The sequence below is a fragment of the Gorilla gorilla genome, chromosome 4 (assembly GCF_029281585.2).
Source record: "Gorilla gorilla gorilla isolate KB3781 chromosome 4, NHGRI_mGorGor1-v2.1_pri, whole genome shotgun sequence".
NCBI classification, from domain to species: Eukaryota; Metazoa; Chordata; class Mammalia; order Primates; family Hominidae; genus Gorilla; species Gorilla gorilla.
The window spans coordinates 45,745,576-45,767,353 of NC_073228.2; the positions used below are offsets into that span (position 1 = coordinate 45,745,576).

General features: G+C 41.5%; 1 protein-coding gene across 15 annotated transcripts in view; it reads right to left on the reverse strand.

The window, feature by feature from the left end:
- Positions 1-9,183: 9,183 nt before the first annotated feature.
- Positions 9,184-21,778, reverse strand: part of LOC115934629 (KAT8 regulatory NSL complex subunit 1-like) — an 80,834-nt gene continuing 68,239 nt past the window's right edge. For 11 of the 15 annotated variants that reach the window (XM_063705780.1, XM_063705776.1, XM_063705777.1 and 8 more), the window contains one exon: positions 9,184-20,500. The gene's annotated coding sequence lies outside the window, so the exon portion shown is untranslated. The remainder of the gene's footprint in view (positions 20,501-21,778) is intronic. The other 4 variants (XM_063705787.1, XM_063705788.1, XM_063705778.1 and 1 more) reach the window with 2 other exon arrangements.

The following is a 21,778-nucleotide window of genomic DNA, read 5'->3' on the forward strand; positions in this document are numbered from 1 at the left end:
GGAAAAGCCCCGGAAATACCCTGCACTCAAAAAGCAGTTTCAGAGTTTCACATTTTCCTGAGAATTAAACAAATTATCCTCCAAATTCTGCTGCTTGTTTTGAATTATGGCTATACTGGCTATGTTATCCAACCCTTGAGTTGTTTTTCTTTTTTTTTTTTTTTTTTCCTCGAGAGTGTCTTGCTCTGTCACCCAGGCTGGAATGCAGTGGCATGATCTCGGCTCACTGCAACCTCCGCCTCCTGGGTTCAAGTGGTTTTCATGCCTCAGTTTCCCAAGTAGCTGGGATTACAGGTGCCCACCACCACACCCAGCCAATTTTTGTATTTTTAGTAGAGACAGGGTTTCACCATATTGGCCAGGCTGGTCTTGAACTCCTGACCTCATGATCCACCCACCTCGGCCTCCCAAAGTGCTGGGATTACAGGTGTGAGCCACAGAGCCTGGCCTGTTTGTTTTTTGAGATGGAGTTTCACTCTTGTTGCCCAGGCTGGAGTGCAATGGTGTGATCTTGGCTTACCGGAACCTCCGCTTCCCGGGTCCAAGCGATTCTCCTGCCTCAGCCTCCCGAGTAGCTGGGATTACAGGCATGTGCCACCATTTCTCCATGTTGGTCAGTCTGATCTTGAACTCCTGACCTCAGGTGATCCACCCGCCTCAGCCTCCCAAAGCACTGGCATTACAGGTGTGAGCCACTGTGCCCGGCCCTGTTACCTTTGAGTTTTTATCTCCACACACTTATATTAAACTGTGTAGTTCTTCTTCCCATCTGACATCTACAATCTCTTCACTGGGTCTGTACTCCATAGCTATTTTACCACTTTCTGAAATAAAGTTAGCAAGGATGAATTCAGAATCTTTTTCATTCCAAAACTTCCTGCATATAATGGTAGCAACCCACAATGAGACATTCTTTTAGTTTCTAAAAGTAGAAAATAAGCATTTTCCTGAAAGTTTCCTCATCTCTTCATCATACACCTCGATTTTTGTTTTTCTTTTTTCTTTTCTTTGAGACAGGGTCTCACTCTGTCACCCAGGCTGGAGTACAGTGGCACTATCATAGCTCACTGTAGCCTGGAATTCCTGGGCTGAAGTCATCCTCCTGCTTCAGCCTCCAGAGTAGCAGGTACTATATCACTGTGCCCATCTAATTCTCTTTTTTAGAGACATGGTCCCGCTTTGTTTTCCAGGCTGGTCTCGAACTCCTGGCTTGAAGTGATCCTTCTGTCTTGGCCTCCCAAAATGCTGAGATTTCAAGCGTGAGTCATCATGTCTGGTCTCACAGCTCAGTTTTTAACATATGTATGAAATATCAACTGTGTTTGGTTCAAAGGACTTTATGATCTTACAGATAGGAACTAAGGAATAATAACAAGAAATAAAAAATGTGGAAATAAAAATGTTCAATCATAATATGATTAAAAGGTAAGGCACCAGGTGGGGGGTCGAAGTAAGTTCAAATCCAAAATAGAGACCACTGGGCTAGTACACACTTCACATTAGAAGCACGGCTAGGTGTCTACTCCCTGAGAACCAAAATTCCACCAGATACAATGAACAAAGCTTTAGAGAGAGAAAACATTTGAACATTTTACGGGCAGAAAATGGCCCACATACTCTATAGACAATACAATTTCCTTCAAGGCAAACTAGAACTATAAGGCTTTTGGTCTAAGAAGTGAGTGTGTGCAAGGGATACCTTTGCATACTAGGGAGGGGTAGACAACCCACACATTTAGCTTGGTTATTAAATGTCATTACTCAGACTTGACAGTTGATGACCAAGGAAGTAAGACTTTCACTAGAAGGGCTGCCCAGGTTGGAAAGCTGAGAGCAATCAGGGCCACCTCTTACAAGCAAATAAAGGTCTGTAGTAACTTAATTACAATCTCAGTCTCTAAGCCTTCAGGGTTGTGAAGCAGAAAGGCAACTCTGTTCAGGGACTCTTTGTTAAACACCAGGTTTCCTTTGGGCACAGGCTATGACATTTGTGCCACTGTAGAACTGAATAGGAAATACAAGCAGTGCTATTCAACAGCATGACCACTTCCAAGGCTCACAGCAAAGCAGGTGATTATTGTATAAGAATCATATTTGGCCAATATGTCAGTGCCAGAAATGACAGCTGGAACTGAATTCTCGATTCAAGAAACATAATCTAATAAATTCTTCAGCAGAGTTTATTTATTCAGAGAGAAAACAATCACAACAATAGCATATTTTGTGTGCTTACCTTGTAAGTATAGTTCTGAGTTTTTACACTTGTCATCTCATTTTTTCTTACAATATCCGCAATAAGGTTGATTGGATTACTAACCCCAGTTTGCAGATGAAGATTGCAGCTTAGAGATATTAAATATCTTCAAATCTCTCTGGCCATAAGACCTAAAACTGCATACAAAAATCTAAGAGACAGAGTTAGGACTCAAATCCATGTGTCCAGGGCTTATAATCACTATTCTGTACGATAGGCATGCAATTAAAGAAGACCTGCCTCAAACATTTTCTGTGTGACCTGAGGCAAGTCCTTTTATAGCTATAAACTAGGGACAATATTTGCTGTCATTTTTTCTACAAATGTCACAAAGAACAAATTTGAGCCTGTCGCTGTGAAAGAATTTAGCAAATGAAAGCATCCTACGGAGTGTTTTAGATATCGATATTTTTATCCAATTAACTTTTCAAAATGAGTTTATTTGCTCATTGAAACTGAAGTACTTCAACGACGATTAAGAAAGTTTTACCTAGAAACACAATCAACAGTTTCTGGAATGCATCTGACAAAGCCTTCTGAATAGCAATCTGGGCTATCTTCCCTTTCAAAGGAATGACAACCGTCTTAAATCCAACCCAAACTAATGGATTTAAGATGCCTATCTGAGTGATAATTGCTACATGTTGGTTAAAAAATAAAAATGCATCCACGAATCTTAGCTCATAATCTTCGTGATTAAAGGCAGACAGCACAAGGGTATGGTTGAACGTCTCTGTTATAGGTACATCCTGGCAGGGCCCATTTTTACTGCCTCCATCTAGTTGGGAAGTTCCTGAAGTATAGACGGAGACACAAGCCAAGAACCTGGCACATATCTCACATCACCCAGAGATTTAATTCATCAGTTAAGGCTACACTCCTATGGACCCCATCCTCCTATGCATCAAGGGCTGGAATCACTCACTGAAAAAAAGCTTTGTTGGCTGGACACGGTGGCCCATGCCTGTAATCCCAGCACTTTATGATGCCAAGGCAGGTTGAGGCCAGGAGTTCAAGAACAGCCTAGCCAACGTGGTGAAACCCCATCTCTCCTAAAAATACAAAAATTAGCCGAGTGTGGTGGCACACACCTGTAATCCCAGCTACCTGGGAGTCTGAGGCACAAGAATAGCTTGAACCAGGAGGCGGAGGTTGCAGTGAGCCGAGATCATTCCACTGCACTCCAGCCTGGGTGACAGAGTAAGACTATTTTCAAAAAGAGGCCAGGCACAGTGGCTCATATCTGTAATCCCAGTACTTTGAGAGGCCAAGATGGGCAGATCACTTGAGGTCAGGAGTTTGAGACCAGCCTGAGCAACATGGCGAAACCCTGTCTCTACTAAAAAATTTTTTAAAAATTAAAAATTGGCTGAGTGTGGTGGTGGGCAGGAGGGAGGTGAACTGCTTGAACCTGGGAGGTGGAGGTTGCAGTGAGCCGAGATCACACCGGTGCACTCCAGCCTGGGCGACAGAGCAAGACTCTGTCTCAAAAAAACAAAAAAGGTTTGGTACAGATAATCTGGCTCCTCCCTGGGCATCATCCATGAAAGCCTACTCCCCTCCATTAGCCTACAGCCCTGCCTCTGACTTCAAACCCTAAGCCTGAGGGCCATGAATACTAGAAAAAAATCTCAACGTCAATTATCAATTGAGTACCCTTTCTAGTTATCTCTAGTAGACTCTTGTTCCACTGAAGCCGTTCTATGAGTAAAAAAAAGGCTGAATGGGCCGGGCGCGGTTGCTCATGCCTGTAATCCTAGCACTTTCAGAGGCCGAGGCAGGTGGATCACGAGGTCAGGAGTTTGAGACCGGCCTGACCAACACAGTGAAACCCCATCTCTACTAAAAATACAAAGATTAGCCAGGCATGGTGGTGCATGCCTGTAATCCCAGCTACCCAGGAGTGTCAGGCAGGAGAATCACTTGAACCTGGGAGGTGGAGGTTGCAGTGAGCCGAGATCACACCACTGCACTCCAGCCTGCGCGACAGGGCAAGACTCTGCTTCAAAAAAAAAAAAAGACACAAAACTTTCTGTAAATCTTTACATGATGACTTGGCATGGTGGGTGGCTCATGCTTATAACTCCAGCACCTTGGGATCCTGGGGGAAGAGGATCACTTGAGACCAGGAGTTTGAGACCAGGCAGGACAACACAGCAAGACCCCATCTCCAGAAAAAATAATTAGCCACATGTGGTGGCGCACGCCTGTAGTCCTGGCTACTCAGGAGGCTGAGGTGGGAGGATCCCTTGAGCCCAGCAGTTTGAGGTTGCAATGAGCTATGAGCATGCTACTGCACTCTAGCCTGGGCAACAGAGCAAGACCCTGTCTCTAAAAAATAATAATAAATAGATAAATAAATCTTTAGATAATTTTGTTGGGATAACTGAAGGCTATAAGAGATACATATTTGAAGGACTATTTTAGACGAGATTGGGCGCGTTCAGGGTGGTATGGCTGTAGACTTGAAGGACTATTTTAATACAAAGCAAGTTCTTAACCGAAAACTGGAAAAACATTACTTCCTTCTTCCTCCTACGCTTCTTGGCAGGAAGTACACTGTACAATTTTAAATTTAAAGGTTCTGGCCGGGTGGGGTGGCTCACATTTGTAATCCCAGCACTTTGGGAGGCCAAGGCAGGCAGATCACGAGGTCAGGAGATCGAGACCATCCTGGCCAACATGGTGAAACCCCATCTCTACTAAAAACACAAAAATTAGCTGGGTGTGGTGGTGGGCGCCTGTAATCCCAGCTACTCAGGAGGCTGAGGCAGGAGAATGCCTTGAACCCGGGAGGCAGAGGTTGCAGTGAGCCGAGATCACGCCACTGCACTCCAGCCTGGTGACAGAGCAAGACTCTCTCTCAAAATTAATTAATAAATCAATTTATTAAATAAATTTATTAATTAATACATCAATGTATTAAATCAATTTATTAAATCAATTTATTTATTTATTTAAAGGCTCTGTCAGGTATTGCTTAAGGTAAAAGTCTGTATTGTAAGACAGAAAACCTCTGCCCAGGACTTCAGTAGCTCAGAGAGGGAAAGGCTTGATATGTGTCTGAAAAGACAAGTTTTAGACAGCAAGAAAAAAGAGATCCTTCCCATTTCAACTCCTTACCCTCCTCTACCCCCAATGAAAACAGACCTTCCTTCGCCTTATCCACAGGCTCCTCCACCAAGCCAAGGCCAGACTCCTGCAATCATAGGATGGCAACACCACCTCTAAAGCACAGAACTTCAGGCTTTGCTTTGGAAGTGGCACCATGGTCTCTTCATTTTCCCTTTCTTCAAGGTCAGAAAACTGAAGCTGTTAGGAGTTTTAGTGTTAAGTTCCTTCCGAGGATGTTAATTAGGCTTCAAACTGTTTTGTTCTGAGAAATAAAAACTAAACTCCAGTCATTCAAGCTAACAGTTGAGGTGTTCTATGGCTTCAAAATCAAGTAAGATTTGTAAATGAATTGCTAGGTGCAACCATTACTTATTATATGCCACACAAACAGTGGAGAAAATTATGGACACCACTATCCAAGTGATTGAGATTATTAATTTTAGGTAGCAGGCCAATTCAGACATGTCCACTTATCCTCAATGGCAGGAGGCCTCTCACATCCCCTCCCTGTAACCCAGTTCAATACTTCTGTCTAAAGTCTAGAATTTCAATGTTGAAAGGAGAGCGTGGTTAGTGAGAGAAAATCTACAAAGTTTATCCTGATGATCCTTTCTGACCATCCATTGAAACCAAAGTAGTAATTCACCAGTTCTTGGCATCAGGAGCTGTTTCAGGCAAGGGCCTGATGTGCAACTGCCTTATGTCTGGTGCCAAGAGGAACCTAAAGTCACAAGAGACAGACCCACAAATATCACAGCCTGCCAGAGATTTTATTTTGGATACACCTGAGATTTATCAATACCAACTGTGCAAAAAAAAGAAATTGTTTCAGTCTTCCCATTCAGTAGCTCCTTCTTGAGAACATGACCTGAAGAATAGATAAGATGAACCCACCCATCCCCCACCCCAAGTTACCCCTGCTTAAAGAGGAAATACACATACCTGTATACATTTTACAAGCAACTAAAACAACTAGAGGTTCATCTGCATTTATAAGCTTCTTTGACAATGCAAATATCTACTGAGTGTTAATTCTTGAAATATTTTACACATTTCTGTGAATTTCTTACATCACCAGTTCTTTCTTATATGTCTGTTTCATTTTGTAAGTGTAGAATATGATTATATTCATGAAACTCAAATGATACAAATAGTCAAATTTATTGTATTAGAAATTAATAAGAATAGTAAAGTTAATTCTTTGTTGATTTGTTTATGCACCTTCCTCTGTCACTGGTTTATAAGCTCCATAAGTGCCAGAGGAAAACATATCTTATTCTTTTTTCATTCCCAGAACAAAGCACAGTTCTTGGCATACAATACAGGATAGATGATCTGTTGATTGAGTGAATGAATAAAACAATGAGCAAGTAAAAAATGAAATTACTTTTTCCCACTGAAGAGAAAGATAAACGCTTGTTGGGAAGGAGAAATAAAGACTATTTTTTTTTTTTTTGAGACGGAGTCTCCCTCTGTCGCCCAGGCTGGAGAGCAGTGGCATGCTCTCGGCTCACTGCAAGCTCCGCCTCCCGGGTTCACGCCATTCTCCTGCCTCAGCCTCCAGGGTAGCTGGGACTACAGGCGCCCCCCACCACTGCCGGCTAATTTTTTGTATTTTTAGTAGAGATGGGGTTTCACCGTGTTAGCCAGGATGATCTCCATCTCCTGACATCGGGATCCACCCACCTCAGCCTCCCAAAGTGCTGGGATTACAGGCGTGAGCCACCACGCCTGGCAATGAAGACTAATTTTTAAACGTTGAGTGCTACCACGGAGACCAGCCTGTAACATGAGTCACAGTGGAGACTTTCGGAACATCTAGGAAACTTCAGAAGGGCTCTGAGCCCCTGGGTGGTACAGACAGTTGTCACCTTGGATAACATTGCCACAGTTCTTGCTGGTGACCATTTCCCTTCATTTCACTGAAACAAAAACAAAAACAAAAAACCCTTACAGGTGCCTTAGGCCTTTCCTTGATTTTAAAACATTATTCTCTTTTCTGTATTTATAAAAAGCAAAAAAGACAGCAACTAGGTGTATGTGCTAAAGTAGAAAAGAACACTTAAGGCCAGGAGCAGTGGCTCATGCCTGGAATCCCAGCACTTTGGGAGGCTGAGGTGGGCAGACTGCCTGAGGTCAGGAGTTCGAGACCAGCCTGACCAATATGGTGAAACCCTGTCTCTACTAAAAATACAAAAATTAGCAGGGCGTGGTGGTGGGTACCTATAATCCCAGCTACTTGGGAGGCTGAGACAGGAGAATCTGGGAGGCGGAGATTGCACTGAGCAGAGACCGGGCCATTGCACTCTAGCCTGGGGAACAAGAGTGAAACTCCACCTCAAAAAAACAAAAAATAAAAGGACCCTTAAACTAGATAACAGTGGGGGTCAAGTAGTAACCCAAGGCTCTGAGTTCAGTAAGTAAATAAATCTAATATGAATGCCCTCTCCTCTCACTCATCTATTAACTTGTAGAACATTTCCTTCATTACCGCATCAGCGATGAGCTTTATGCTGTGAAATTCTCAAAATCTAAAGCTTATGAAGTGGTCTCAAGGTCCAAAGCGCACTAAAAACTCATTACTTACAAAATGATGCCAAGTAACTGTTTCATCATCTTTACCATACCTTTACCATATTTGAGTGGCTATGTGAAATGGTCACAGGTTAGAAACACATCATCGTCCAAAAGTTAAATAATATTTCACAGGTAATCACTTCAGTCACAGGAAGTGGAACCAGGATTGAAGAGGGTGTTGAATAAGCTACAAAAGTGGGTATAGTATACCTGGAGTCATTACTAAGCAGAGTTCTCAGATTTGATCAAGGTTAATTCAATGAGAAATGGAATATAGACAATAGGCAACAAGATTAGCAGGAAGCAGTCAGATCAAGTAGCCAATCAGGAATTGAAATCGGTCCTTGAAAATGGAAAGGTGATTGAATTGAGGCATACAATGAGATATCATTCTGTGGCTCTGGGAAAGTAAAATTGGTTGGCATGTTAACATGGAATAGGATTTCTACAAGGCCGCTTAAAGAATGTTTCCATCCTCTGAGAACTGAAGGGAGTTCCAAATAGGCAGTTTGTGACTGATGATGAGCATGTTGATGATAAAGTCTCCTTTATATAACAGCCGGCAGACGACTTGGTCACACCCACACATTTTAAATTCACATAAAGGTAAATATATGGTCAGGCGTGGTGGCCCACACCTGTAGTCTCAGCACTTTGGGAGGCGAAGGCGGGTGGATCATTTGAGGTCAGGAGTTCAAGACCAGTCTGGCCAACATGGTGAAACTCCATCTCTACTAAAATACAAAAATTAGCCAGGCATGGTGGTGCATGCCTGTGGTCCCAGCTACTCAGGAGGCTGAGGCAGGAGAATCGCGTGAACCCGGGAGGTGGAGGTTGCAGTGAGCCAAGATCGCACCACTGCCCTCCAGCCTAGGCAACAGAGACTCCGTCTCAAAAACAAGTAAATATAGCTGGGTATGGTGGCTTGTACCTAGCTACTTAAGAGGCTGAGGCAGGAGGATTGCTTGAGGTCAGGATTTAGAGACCAGCCTGGGCAACACAGGGATACTCTGTCTCTAAAAAAATTTTAAAAAGTACCACCACCATGCCCAGCTAATTTTTTTTGTATTTTTAGTAGAGACGGGGTCTCACCATGTTAGCCAGGCTGGTCTCAAACTCCTCACCTCAGGTGATCCACCCGCTTCAGCCTCCCAAAGTGCTGGGATTACAGGCATGAGCCACAGTGCCCAGCCGAGAACTTGCATTTCTAACAATTCCCAGGTTGTGCTGTTTGGGGAACCATACTTTGAGAAACACTTCCCTATAACCTGATAGGTTATTTCCCCTAAGATCCAGATGAGTAAAAATTAATACACATTAGATGAAATTCCAGAAGTTATCTTCGAACTTTGCTACTCATCGAATGTCATGAAGATATTGGAAAAAAAAGAAAAAAACAAAAAACAACCTTGCTACTCAACAAGGGATTTGCTATTATCACATTTCAGAGAAATTCAGAACCTCAGGCCTAAACCCAGGCCTACTAAATCAGGATCTGCAGTTTCTCACAATCTTCAGGTGATTTCTATGGTCATTAAAGTTTGAAAAGCTGCCTTGAAACAGTCCTTCCTAAAACTGAAGTGGAGGTGCCACAAAAATCATATGGTAAATTGTTTAAAGTAATCCCAAATGCAACTCAAATCTACAGAATCCCAGGTGAAGCTCAGTAATCTGTATTTTTATCCTTCTCCCCAAATAATTCTGATGTGCAGGCAAGTTTGAAAACCACTGCTTTAAAGAAAATGGATACTCCCCTTACCAAGCAGAAAGTAGGATTTTGGAAACTGATGCAAGGGAAGCAAAAAGATGCCTCAGGAGGCACGATTACAACAGGATTGATGCAAACGGAAGCTGAAGCTTAATCAAAGACATTAATATACGCCCACAAAAGAAAATGCTAAGGAAGTCAAGTGGTCTGCATGAATTCTGAAGAAAAATGGATTACCAAAGAACAAAATTTGTCAATGAATTTCCAGCACAGTCTAGGTTAAGGGAGTGAATTTCTTGACTGAATGGCACAGACTCTGTACCACCTGATTGGCTGTTACCTTAATGGAGGAATTATATTACAATGTATAGGTACTTTAACTAGAATGACCTGGCAGTTACTGAGGCAAAATTTTCCGCTCCTTTGTATTCTGTAATACAAGAAGGATCTACATGGATGTTCTGTTCTCTGAACTGTCTGGATGAACCGGTCAACGGCACCCATCATACCTTAGTTTTAAAATCTGCATTGTGGTCATAATCTGTTATTTAATTTCTCATATTTTTAATAAAAACTTTGCCTATATATTTTAGACAGAAATTGCCTTACTTTGCTGAAATTCTGAGAAATCCCAGACAGTTTTCAAGGCTGGGCTCAAATGTCACCTCTACTACCCTTTGCTGTGCCTCCTGGCACTGTGCTTCTGACACTTTGTACGGTCCTCCATGACAGCGTGAGCACAATTATATTACAGGCAATTACTCATGCCCCCCTGGCTCATCTGTTGACTCCTTTAGAGCACAGATCATGTTTTATTTATTGTAGCAACTAAAACAATTATTTGTTCAACCAACGACACCCATAAACAAAACTACCTGCCGAGGGCAGAGATGCAGGGGTAAAGTCATGCCAAGATTAAACCCCAGAAACCACTGTAGATTTTTCAGAGTTGACTCCTACGTTTTCAGACTTCTAGACTTCAAAAAACAACTCTCTATAAAATGTATGTTTCTAGAAGGAAGAAGTGTAACATTGTCCCCCCCCCTTTTTTTTTTTTTTTTTTTTTTGAGCTGGAGTCTTGCTCTGTCGACCAGGCTGGAGTGCAGTGGTGCAATCTTGGCTCCCTGCAACCTCCACCTCCCAGGTTCAAGCCACTCGCCTGCCTCACTTCAAGTAGCTGGGATTACAGGAGCCCACCACCACACCCGGCTAATTTTCATATTTTTAGTAGAGACGGGGTCTCACCATGTTGGCCAGGCTGGTCTCAAATACCTGACCTCAAGTGATCCACCTGCCTAGGCCTCCCAAAGTGCTGGGATTACAGGCGTGAGCCACCATGCCTGGCCTATAGAGTGCTTTCTATTTGCCAGACATTGTGCTAAGCACTTTAAAATGCATTATTTCATTTTATCCTCAGATCAGCTCCATAAAATAGCTACCATTATTACCTCTACATGTATATAGATATATGTATCTATATATACGTATATCTACATACATTGAAAGTCTCACCAGTGTTTTAACTTTTGCTTTCAACCACTATACATATTTTAAAGAGCTTAAGAGGAGAAACAACCGTCTGCGTTTTTAAATTTTCCCAGATACCATTTCTGCTGCTCTTTATCTCTGAAGTTCTAGTATTACCACTGGTATAATTTTCCTTTGGCCTAAAGACCTTCTTTTACTTTTATTTTAGAGCAGAACTTCCACCAACACATTCTCTTAGATTTTCTTCATCCAAAATGTCTTTCTTCTTTTTCTTTTTGCCTTAATTGTTGAAGGGTATTTTTGCTGGATATAGAATTCTGGATTGACATTTCTCTCAGTACTTTAACGATGTTCTGTAGCTACTTGAATCGCTGAAAGGCTTAAAGTTGGGGACCGGCTCTATCACATATACGTTTTATAGAAAGGTTCATTACTTTCATATCTTCATTGTGGACCATAGCCTTTATCATCACAAAATTTTGTCTCATTTATGAGTTTTTAAATTTTGCTTTGAACCTAAACTTTTGTAACTCCTTTCTATTTCCTACAAGGTAGAGTTTATGGCGGACAGCACAGGCAGTTGGAAATATATATCTGGAGTTTAGAAAAGAGGTCTAGGTAGGAAAATGGATCTAGAAGTCATTGATATTTTGGCCGGGCGCGGTGGCTCATGCCTGTAATCCCAGCACTTTGGGAGGTTGAGGCAGGCTGATCACAAGGTCAAGAGATTGAAACCATCCTGGCCAACATGGTGAAACCCCGTCTCTACTAAAAATACAAAAATTAGCTGGGTGTGTTGGCACACACCTGTAGTCCCAGCTACTCGGGAGGCTGAGGGAGGAGAATCACTTGGACTCAGGAGGCAGAGGTTGCAGTGAGCCAAGATCGTGCCACTGCACTCCAGCCTGGTGACAGAGTGAGACTCTGTCTCAAAAAAGTCATTGATATTTTGGTGGTAATTGAGTCAACTGATAATTAGGGAAAAGTTGGGGAAACTAAATGCTGAGGACTATCACATGTAAGAGGGATGTTTGAAGGAGGAATAACTGGTCAAGGAAATCGGGTCATAAGTGGCAACAGGAAATTTAAGAAGGATGTAGTAGCCAAAGGTATCATACATGCATTGTATATGTATGTAGATATGTATCTTTCAATGTATGTAGATATACATCTACATACATACACAATGTATGCATGTAGATATAATATACATTGAAAGTATAGATACATATCTACATACATTGAAAGTGTATATAGATATATACACACATACACACACACATATATACAATTATAAGGAGGGGCTAGAATAAAGAAACCTATATGTTTGCGATACTTTTACATTTTATTTAGAGGTAAAATGCTAACTCTAAGTAGGTAGGTTAGGTATATATTTTGTAATTCCTACAGCAAAAACATAGCACAGATATAACCAAAAGCCAATTAATAAAACATAACACTAAAAAATATTCAGTTAATCCAAAAATAGGCAGAAAAAAGAAACAGAAGAAACCCCCCAAAAAAGAAATAACCAGAAAACAAATAATAAAAAGGAAACCTAAATCCAATCATTATCAATCATATTAAATGTAAATGGTCCAAAACACATTAATTAAAAGACGCTGTCAGATTATATTTAAAAGAAAAACGAAAAAACAAGAAACCATTTGAAAATATAATGATATGGCCAAGTATGGCGGCTCACGCCTATAATCCCAGCGTTTTGGGAGGTTGAGGTGGGCAGGTGGCTTGAGCCCAGGAATTCAAGACCAGCCTGGGCAACATGGCAAAACCCCATCTCTATTTTTACGAATTAAAAAATAAATGAATATCATGGTATCTAGATTAAAAGCGAAAGGGTAGAGAAAGATATGTCATTTTAACACTAGTCAAAAACAGTATTATACTACTAATATAAAACACTAATTTTATATTAATATTAAATAATTTTTTTTTTTTTCCCCCCGAGATGGAGTCTTGCTCTGTTACCCAGGCTAGAGTGCAATGGCATGATCTTGGCTTACTGCAACCTCTGCCTCCCGGCTTCAAGCAATTCTCTGGCCTCAGCCTCCCAAGTACTTGGGATTACAGGCAGCTGCCACCATGCCTGGCTAATTTTTGTATTTTTAGTAGAGACGGGGTTTCACCATCTTAGCCAGGCTGGTCTCGAACTCCCGACCTCAGGTGATTCACCTGCCTCGGCCTTCCAAAGTCCTGGGTTTACAGGCATGAGCCACTGCACCTGGCCTGTTTTTTTTTTTTTTTTTTTTTTTTCTTTTGAGATGGAGTCTTGCTCTGCTTCCCAGGCTGGGGTGCAGTGGCGTGATCTCGGCTCACTGCAAAATCCAACTCCCAGATTCAAGTGATTATCTTGCCTCAACCTTCTGAGTAGCTGGGACTACAGACGTGTGCCACCACACTAGGCTATTTTTCTCTTTTTAGTAGAGATGGGGTTTCACCATGTTGTCCGGTCTGGACTCGAACTCCTGACCTCAGGTGATCCACCCGCCTCGGCCTCCCAAAGTGCTGGGATTACAGGCATGAGCCACCATGTCTGGCCAAATGATGTTTTCTAATATAATGATTATTACCAGAAATAAAGGTTATTTCAGAATGATAAAGGGGTCAAATAATCAAGAGGACAAAACTGTAAATGTTTCTGCATCTAATAACAGTGCCTCAAAATACAGGAAGCATAAACAGACAGAATTTCGAGGAGAAAGAGAACAAACCCATAACAATCGTTGCAGACTTCAACACTCCTTTCTCAGTAATCACTAGAACAAGCAGACAGGAAATCAGCAAGGATACGGAAGACCTTAACACGATCAACCAACTTGACCTAATTATTATTTATGAAACACTTTACCTAACGGCAGCAGAACACATCTTTCCTATTACAAACTGAACATTGACCTAAACAAACAATGTTTCAGGCCATATACAAACCTCTACATTTTTTTTTAATTCATCATAACGAGTATGTTCCCTAACCATAATGGAATTAAATTAGAAACCAACAACAAAGATGTCTGGGAAATCCCTAAATGTTTGAAAATTAAACAATACGTTTTAAAACAAATCATGGGTCAAAGAGTAAGTCATAGTAGAAATTTTACAATATTGTGAACCAAATGAAAATGAAAATAAAACATGTATCACAAATTCTAAGATATGTTTTTAAAAGTGCACAAAGGGGCTGGGCGCAGTGGCTCATGCCTGTAGTCCCATCACTTTGGCAGGCCAAGGCAGATGAATCACCCGAGGTCAGGAGTTCAAGACCAGCCTGGCCAACATGGTGAAACCTCATCTCTACTAAAAATACAAAAATTAGCTGGGCGTGGTGGTGGGTGCCTGTAATCCCAGCTACTTGGGAGGCTGAGGCACGAGAATAATTTCAACCTGGGAGGTGGAGGCTGCAGTGAGCCAAGATCGCACCACTGCACTCCAGCCTGGGCAACAGAGCAAAATTTTGTCTTTAAAAACAAAAACCAAAACAAAAAAACGCATAAAGGAGCACAGTGGTTTAGCCTGGAATCCCAGCACTTTGGGAGGCCAAGGCAGGAGGATTGCTTGAGCAAAAAAATTCAAGACCAGCCTGGGCAGTATAGTGAGAACTCATCTCTATTTAAAAAGAAAGAAAGAAAAATCAAAGAAAATGAGGTATACATGCACAAGAGGATATTATTCAGCCATTTAAAAAGTGAAGTCATCTATAAAGCTTAAGGTTTGGAAAATAAAATCTGTTTGCAGCAACATGGATAGAACTGGAGGACATTATGTTAAGTGAAATAGGCCAAGGGCAGAAAGACAAGTATCACATATTCTCATTCATATATGAGAGATTAAGAAGTTGATTTCATGGAGATAGGCAGTAGAATGATGGTCACCGGGGGCTGGGAAGCGGTAGGGATGAAGACAAGTTGATTCATGGGCATAAAAACTCAGTCAGATAGAAGGAATACGTTTTAGTTTTTATTTGCACGATAGGGTGACTAGAGTCAACAATAACTTAGTGTATATTTTAAAATAGCTAGAACATTTGTTATCTTCCCAATACAAAAAAAAGGATAAACATCTGAGATGATGGATACCCTAATTAACCTGATTTGATCATTACACACTGTATGAATCTATCAAAATATTACATGTACCCTTATAAATATGTACACTCTACCTTAAGGAAACAGTGAAAAAAGAAGGTGTGGAACAACGACCACAACAAAATCAAAGAGGAAAATCTTTGTGAACTTGGGTTTGTCAGGCCAGGAATCAGCAAACCATGGCCAATCCACTACCTGTTTTTCTAATAATCAAAACAATATAATTGATAATTTGTAAATTATGTGAAATTCAAACTGCAGTGTTCATAAAGTTTTATTGGAACAGCTATTATCATTCATTTACATATTGTCTATGACTGCTTTCATTGCTACAATGGCAGAGCTGCAACAGGGACAGCAAGGCTGAAATATTTACTATCTGACCTTTTACAGAAAAAGTCTGGCAAGGTCTGGGTTAGGTAGAGTTGTTAGATGAACACCAAATGTGCAGAAGAAAAAATGTGGTAAATCAGACTTCATCAAAATTTAAAACTTATGCTCTGGGAAAAAGACACTGCTAAGACAATGAAACACAAGGCACAGATGGGGGAAAATGTATGAACATCACACAGCCTAACGAAGCACTTATATCCAAAATACATAAAGAACTCTTACTACCCAACAGTAAGAAATTGGCCAGGCATGGTGGCTCATGCCTGTAATCCCAGCACTTTGGGAGGCCAAGGTAGGCAGATTGCTTGAGCTCAAGAGTTCAAGACCAGCCTGGGCAACATAGCGAAACCCCATCTCTATTAAAAATACAAAAATTAGCCACACACGGTGGCATGCATCTGTGGTCCTAACTACTTCGGAGGCTGAGGTGGTGGGAGGATCACCTTGAACCTGGGGTCGAGGGGAATGACAGGCTGCAGTGAGCCAAGATCATGCCACTGCACTCCAGCGTGGGTGAAAGAACGAGACTCTGTCTAAAAAAATAAAAGAGGCCTGGCGTGGTGGCTCATGCCTGTAATCCCAGCATTTTGGGAGGCCGAGGCAGGAGGATCACAAGCTCAGGAGATCAAGACCATCCTGGCTAACATGGTGAAACCCCGTCTCTACTAAAAATACAAAAAATTAGCTGGGCGTGGTGGCGGGTGCCTGTAGTCCCAGCTACTTGGGAGGCTGAGGCAGGAGAACGGTGTGAACCCGGGAGGGGGAGCTTGCAGTGAGTCAAGATCGCGCCACTGCACTCCAGCCTGGCGACACAGTGAGACTCCATCTCAAATAAATAAATAAATAAATAAAATAAAATAAAATAAAAGAAGAATAACGATAAAGAAAGCAACCCAATTAAACATCTTAAATAAAGATTTTGGTATCTTGGCCAGGCATGGTGGCTCATGCCTGTAATCTCAGCACTTTGGGAGGCCAAGGCAGGCAGATCGCTTGAGCCCAGGATTCGAAATCAGTCTGGGCAACATATCAAAACCCCATCTCTATTAAAAAAAAAAAAAAAAAAAAACTAGCCGGGTGTGGTGGTGCGCACTTGCAATCCCAGTTACTTGGGAGGCCGAGAGGTGGGAGGATAGCTTGAACCCAGAAGGTGGCGGCTGCAGTGAGTGGTGACTGTGCCACTGCTCTCCAGCCTGGGCAACAGAGCAAGACTCTGTCTCAAAAAAAAAAAAAAAAAGATTTTAGTATTTTTCCATAAACAATGATATACAGATGGCAAATCAAAAGATGCACATAAAAAGAGGCTCAGAACCATTAGTCATTAGGGACAAGAAAATTAAAACCAGAAGAAGCTACCACCATATACTTATTAAGGTGGCAAAAAAAAAAAACAAAAAACTTGAGGCCGGGCGCAGTGGCTCACGTCTGTAATCCCAGCACTTTGGGAGGCCGAGGCGGGAGGATCACGAGGTCAGGATATCGAGACCATCCTCGCTAACATGGTGAAACCCCGTCTCTACTAAATATACAAAAATTTAGCCGGGCGTGGTGGTAGGCGCCTGTAGTCCCAGCTACACGGGAGGCTGAGGCAGGAGAATGGCATGAACCCGGGAGGCAGAGCTTGCAGTGAGCCGAGATCGCGCCACTGCACTCCAGCCTGGGTGACAGAGCCAGACTCCATCTCAAAAAAAAAAAAAAAAACCTGACAATATCAAGTGCTAGGGAGGATACAGAGCAACCGGAACTCTTCATACATTTGCAGGTAAGAATGCAAAATGGTACAGCTACTTTGGAAAACAGTTTTGGCAGTTTCTTATAAACATACAACCCAGAAATCATACTCCTAGGTATTTACTCAAGAGAAACAAGAATTGTGTTCAGACAAAAAACATTATGGAAATGTTTACGGCAGCTTTATTCATAGCTGCCACAAACTAGAAATAATTGAAATATTCAACTATTGAACAGATAAATGCACTGTGATACACTCATATAAAGGACTGCTACTCAGCAATAAAGAAACTACTGATACAACAACACAGATGAATCTTAAATACATTATGCACTGTACACGTATAAACTAAAAAATCAAAATACCTTTTTAAAAGTCAAACAGGCTGGGCGCGATGGCTCACACCTGTAATCCCAGCACTATGGGAGGCTGAGGCCCGCGGATTACCTGAGGTCAGGAGTTCAAGACCAGCCTGGCCAACATGGTGAAACCCTGTCTCTACTGAAAATACCAAAAATTAGCCAGGCATAGTGGCGGGCGCCTGTAATCCCAGCCACTCAGGAGACTGAGACAGGAGAATCGCTTGAACCTGGGAAGCGGAGGTTGTGGTGAGCTGAGATCGCGCCACTGCACTCCACCCTGGGCAACAAGAGCGAAACTCTGTCTCAAAACTAAATAAATAAAGTCAAACAGTACGTGAAAAAATAATATGATCAAGAGAGGTTCACTGCAAGAATGTAAGGGTGAATCAATATAAGATCCACTAATATAATTCTATGAATACACACTACTGTAATTAATATGTAGCATGCAGGAGGAAAACTATATGATCATCTTAAAAGATGCTAAGATGTCATTTAACAAAATATAATAGCCATATCTCATTTAAAAAAAAAAACTTAAACAGAAAAAAAATTGAAATAGGTGAATATACTCAACACATTAAAGGTCTCAAACCAACAGTTAACCATTAAATATCTGCAACAGTTCCATTAAATTGGGATAGCATACTAAGATGCCTATCATTATAACTAACATTTGACATTGTTTTGGAGGAGGTGGTAGGGAATGCAATTTTTTTCTTTTTTCTTTATTACCCAGGTTCCCATCAATGGTAAAGGCAATGTAATTTGAAGAGAAAAAGGAGACATAAATATAAGAAAATCAGATGTGTACATGATTCATGTTTGCAGATGACACAACTTTATTCCTAGAATAAAGTTATTCCAATCAAAGCAAAAGCTACAAGAAACAATTAGAAAAAAGAATAGGTGGCTGAATTCAAAATTAATTTTTTAAATTAATGAGTTTTCAACTAGAAGCCCCCTAGCAGAGCAGGTATTTTCATAGACAAATTAAAGATTAAATAAGATATCATGGCATAAGTGAAAATATTTAGCAAATAAATTATACTTCATCCAATTTTGTAAAAAATACATACATATACATGTGCCAGGTGCAGTGGCTCACGCCTATAATCCCAACACTTTGGGAAGCTGAGGCGGGCGGATCGCCTGAGCTCAGGAGTTCGACACCAGCCTGGGCAACACGGTGAAACTCCATCTCTACTAAAAAATACAAAAAATTAGCTGGGTGTGGCAGCGAGCACCTGTAGTCCCAGCTACTCAGGAGGCTGAGGCAGGAGAATCGCTTGAACCCGGGAGGTGGAGGTTGCAGTGAGCCGAGATCGCGCCACTGCACTCCAGCCTGGGTGACAGAAGAGAAAAAAAGTATGTACTTTTTTGCTCAAAAGAAAAAAAGAAGTTATGTATGTATGTACACATGTCCACCCAAAGATGGTTACCTAATGAGAGGAACCAAAATATTAATGTGCTGGGTTTTCTAAATTTTCTACATTACTTTCCTGATAAAGGGAAAAAGCAAAAATAAAATGTAAAGGTTTTTTTCTTTTTTGAGATGAAGTCTCACTCTGTCACCCAGGCTGAAGTGCAGTGGCATGATATCGGCTCACTGCAACCTCCGCCTCCTGAGTTTAAGCGATTCTCCTGCCTCAGCCTCCCAAGTAGCTGGGACTACCGGCGCCTACCACCACGCCCGGCTAATTCTTTGTATTTTTAGTAGAGACGAGGTTTCGCCATGTTGGCCAGGCTGGTCTCGAACTCTCGAGCTCAGGCAATCCACCCGCCTCGGCCTCCCAAAGTGCTGGGATTACAGGTGTGAGCCACCACGCCTGGCCAAAATTTAAAGGTTTTACTAGATTTCCAGAAGCATTATTTATGAAAGTCAAAGCTTTTTTCCTAAACTAATTATCGAAATCACAGACTAAAGAATGTCAAGAGCTCAAAAATGGGGTGAACAAACTATGGCCGGCCACAGCCTGTTTTTGTAAATAAAGTTTTATTGGAACACAGCCACACTCATTTGTTTACTTATTGTCTATGGCTGCTTTCATCCTACAAGGGCCGAGCTGAGCAGCTGTGACATAGCCAGGTGGCCTGCAAAACCTAAAATATTTACTAATTGGTGCCCTAAGAACAAGTTTGCCAATCCCCTGATCATTAGATCATCTAGTCCATCCTATACTGTACAGGTGAGTAAACTGAGGTCCACACAAGAATGACTTCTTTATGGTCCAAACTCAAGTTAAGTAAGAAGCAAGGAAGACTCCATTTCCATGGTACTTTCCACCACTTGGCCAGGAAACTCTCAAAACAGACATCCTGCTGTTTGGGAGGTAAACCTCAGGGTCTCATATCACATCGCAAGTGAGTGTATTTGCCAATACATTGATGAGAAGAGGACTTTGGGCCTAGTCAGTATCCAAGAACACCTGCTAAAGGTCTGAGTAAACCTTAGTAGACTAGAAAAAGTTAATTTAAAAACCACACAGGCCAGGCGCAGTGGCTCACGCCTGTAATCCCAGCACTTTGGGAGGCCCAGGCGGGCGGATTGCCTGAGGTCAGGAGTTTGAGACCAGTCTGGCCAACATGGTGAAACCCTGTCTCTACTAAAAATACAAAAAAATAAGCCGGGTATGGTGGCATGTGACTGTAATCCCACCTACCTGAAAGGCTGAGGCAGGAGAACTGCTTGAACCAGGGAGGTGGAAGTTGCAGTGAGCCGAGATCACACCACTGTATTCCCGCCTGGGTGACAGAGGGAGACTCCATCTCAAAAAACAAACAAACAAACAAAAAACAAACAAGCAAACAAAACACATAAGCACAGACTAGGGAAGGTTTAAAAACAAACAGATGCTGAGAGTATAATCTGGTTCAGTCTTTTAAATAGCACACATTGTAACCCAACAATCCAATCCCACTCCTAGGAACCTACCCTACAGAAACACCAGCTTAAGTGACTAAAGATACATCTCTAGCACATTTAAGACAGCACTGTCTGTAAAAGCAAAAAGGGCTTGAATTCTAGGCAAATAAATATTATCAGCAAATGCAGTTATGTGTTAATAAAGAAGGGAGCACTTCATGCCTTTACCTTACAGAGGGTCCTAACCTTCTGCGCATGTAAATTTGTGACCCTTGCCATAAACAATTTCCACTGTTAGGTTTCTTCCAAGACAGAGAAGATTCACAACTCATGCCATTAAGGCAGTTAAGGACAACCAATATACCTGGAAGACGGTAATCTTCCAAGTTACAGAGGATCAGAAATCCAATGCATTTCACCTGGATAATTCAGACTCGAAAGTTCAAATATTTATCTGAAATTACAGTAAAGCCACTTTAAAACTTTTTATTCTTTGTGCAGCACTTTGAAAGCACAGTACAGTCATAAGGTGGAGAAATGAGTAACTTACTGAATGAGACTTTCAGAAGTGTGTGAAATAGGTTTGATGTCTACAAAAACAGGGAAAACTGCACTTTCTTTCTACTTGTTCTCTTGATTACTGTGAGAAGAGTGTTGAAGTCTACAATATTGTTAAGGATGTGTCTGTTTCTCCTTGGAGTTCTGAGTCCTCATGTATTTTGAGGCTCTGTTATTAAGTTCATAAACCTTTAGGAAGGATCGTTTTTGGATGGGCTAAGATATTATTCGCTATTTTAAATGTTGGACCATCTCTTGAGACAAATATCCAAGCAAGAATTAGAAAGGAAAAAGGATAAGAGAAATTCCACACAGATTAATATATGCATTTCTGAAATACTTTTTAACTTCCATAAATAGAATATACACACAGACCTCAAAAGAGGCACTATGAACATAGTGAAATCGAGCAAGAAGCCATATTTCTAGTAAAACATATAAACTGCACCTAGTTGCCATTTGGTATGAATCACATGGCCAAGCTGTTTCCCAAGTGTGGGAATTACAGAACATATCCATGAGTAGAGAGGAGTCTAAGCATAACTTTCTTAGCAAATCTCAGGGGGGTTCCATAGACAAATAATTTGGCCAGTGACTCCTGCGTAAGAGGTTTTATATAGGAG